This window comes from Rhagoletis pomonella, unplaced genomic scaffold (genome assembly GCF_013731165.1).
Source record: "Rhagoletis pomonella isolate Grant_MI unplaced genomic scaffold, Rhpom_1.0 Rhpom_scaffold_04603, whole genome shotgun sequence".
Lineage (NCBI taxonomy): Eukaryota > Metazoa > Arthropoda > Insecta > Diptera > Tephritidae > Rhagoletis > Rhagoletis pomonella.
Genome location: NW_023463153.1, coordinates 9,120 through 12,147, shown reverse-complemented (window position 1 = coordinate 12,147; position 3,028 = coordinate 9,120). Strand labels below are relative to the sequence as shown.

Below are 3,028 nucleotides of genomic sequence, written 5' to 3'. Positions count from 1 at the left end.
TAAATTTGTTTGAACATAATATTTGAATTATTAATAAACAAGCACATGTACTTATTGCCAATAACAATTTCTATTTTATTCAGTTTTAAACTTTTCTTTATATATTTATGATTACATAAATGGTTCTCGTTTTATTACACAGGATCATCTCTACTTTTTATAGAAAATTTTGAAAAAAAAGTGAAACTAAGTGAAGTAATTTTATTATTGGCAGAATTAGTGTCTAACTCTACGTGACTGCTTCTAAAAGCTATCGTGTTTCACGTGGCATATAAGACTTAATTTCATTATTACATTAGTGTTTTTTATATGTATGTATATGAATAGGATATTATATATTTATGTATTTAAAAACCAACAACTTTAGACCGCGCATCTGAACTTGTTAAAATCTTGGCGTGTCACAAACATATTCGTTATTATATAAGGAAAACTACGAAGAATATGAAAAAGAATATCAGTACTGCGAAGATTTTTATCATCAGTTTGGAAGTACTTCAATATTTCACCATACGCTCCACAGTCTCCTCTTGCTCCTTAACCATATGTGCTGATTGTTGAAATATACTGCCTAGCTCGACAATAGTCGATTCCACGATTGAGAGAAATAGAGATTGCGCCAATCGCGGTACCGTTAATCCGCTCTTTGTGATTTTGACAGAATCAGCTGTGTGCGTGACGTCATCTTGGTGCAAATGTTGATTGTGAGCATACGAAAAAACCAAATAACAATTTTAATATTTGTGTGTTAATATTTCTGCTTGGTTTTAAACAATTATTGAGACATTACAAAGCAAAACGAAGTGTGCAGTGGCAAAGTGTAATATGTAGTGAAAACAAAAGGAATGCGTGCGATATAAGTTTTTTTTCGTTTCCTACGGACGCAAATCTGGCGAAAAAATGGAAGCAGTTCTGCCGGCGAGGAGATGCATTAAACACCAAATCGAGCTTTGTGCTATGTGTGTGAGCTATGAGCTCCTACATGGAACCATGTTGGCCTTTCCTTGGTGAATTGTAGTAGGTACATTTGCATGGTGAACTTAGACAGTTGCTAGTTTAGTTTGCTGGCAATGGCAAAAAACAAAAGCAGTTTCTACAGTAAATAGATACATGAACTTCACTACCTACTTATTTTTGTTAGTACCTGATTCTTTTTAGTGCTGGTATGAGGTAATGCACCAGTGGATAAGGTCGCCAAGCGCTAATTCAAGCGGCATCTTACCGCGCTGTTACGTACCTAATACAAAACAGCTTAAATTATATTTTATTTACATGGAATATTTGTTTCCAAAGAAGCCACACTCATGCATCCTCTCGGAAATGGTAAAAAAGTCATCAAATAAAAGCTGTGGAGTTAACAGCTGTGGAGTTTATGGTGGTTGGCTACCGTACACAAATATAAATATGTACTCTACATGGCGAGTCCAAAAATTCACTTTGCTGCACACCTTCCTTTTGGTCTGTATGAAATTGCAAACACTGTTAATACATCCATTTTTTCATGTGCCAAAAGTCGTACTTACCTAAAGGGCTACATGTCCAAAATTATTGCTACGTGTTCCTAATTAATCAATCTTTGCATATTTATTAATTCCTGCAAAATTGGGCCATGTAATATAAAAATTAACACATTTTTCTGCATTGTTTACATATTTTTATATGCGTTTTGGCATTTCTCTCTCGCAATTGCACCAAAAATCCTCTCTCATTGGCGCAATCTTGTATTCTATCATTCTTGAGTCGATTCAATGTTCTGCATAGTCTCAGCCCGCTGTTGCACGTAACTATCGAAGTCATCATATAATGCAATCTGCTGCTGCGTCTGTATTCCACTACCTCCGACTGCACCCAGCAATGGTGTTGTATCACTTGCGGCCATGTCAATGCTTACGGCCGTATTCTCTTCGCTTAACAGCAAGGAGCCCTGTTTCGCTGTACTCGAGCGAACAGTGCTAGCAGCAATTGGTGACTGCCCGATTTGATACCGACGTGCTTTTTGTTGTTTGAGATTTTTTATACGCACTTCTAGTATCTGTTTGAAGTCGGTGCCCATGCTGGCTAATTTAGATTGTAACGCATACACCATGATGTAAGTCAATTCTTGAATCTATTGCGGTCGATCATCAAAAAGACTCTTCTTTTTAGCCACTGCAAAAGAATCGGTAAAGTAATATTTATAATTAAGAACACCTATTCATTTTATACTCACGCATTGTCAATTTTTCCAACTTGGCATATGCACTTGCTATGTTTTTGCCAATATATTTGTGGCCATCATAAATTCCTTTCATACGTCAATTGTTGCACCATAGCCTGTAAGAAATGCGTAAACATAGTAATGTAAACGTCTTCAAATGCACTTCTACTTCTAACTTACTTGTAAGTCTCTAATCTGTTGCTCGTACATAAATTGCGTCTGCGTCGAGGTCTCTATCCGATTGCGGCCTTGGTTTAAATTGGCCTTATCCGACAACTGGCGTATGATAAGCTGCGCCATTTCCAACTCATTTGACTTTTCTTTGAACTGATGTTCAACATCGGGAGCACGTTGCTGCATTACATCTAACAGCTTTTTCATTTCATCCAGATGAGCCGCTTGATGTGGCAAACACCCAAAAGTTTGTTTACAAAGTGCATTTTTGAGTAGTTGAACAAATGCCAGTGGGCAGCTAGCGGGTCAGTTGCTGGCAACAATTTGCAGGCTTGGGCCAGCGTTTGTTGCGGCTGCCGGAAAAGTAGCTAAATAATGAAAGTAATTATATGTATAGCGGAGTAGGAGGTTTTTCTTTATTTTAAAAGCTTGCTTACTGATTTCACTAATTGACGACGATGCAACGATCACCGTGGAATCGTTCTACAAATTATTACCAGCAACTGACCCGCTGGCGGCCCGCTGGTATTTGTTCAATTACTGAAAAAATGCAAATCATTATAATGATTGCAGTGTTTTAACACTTTCAGCGATTTGCATTGCATTTAAGAAGTACACATTCTTTACTTTTAAACAACCAACTTACCATTTAAAATT

The 3,028-nt window shown here is 37.0% G+C and overlaps 1 pseudogene; it reads right to left on the bottom strand.

The window, feature by feature from the left end:
• Positions 1 to 404: 404 nt before the first annotated feature.
• On the bottom strand, positions 405 to 2,578 carry LOC118754773 (annotated as a pseudogene).
• Positions 2,579 to 3,028: the final 450 nt, after the last annotated feature.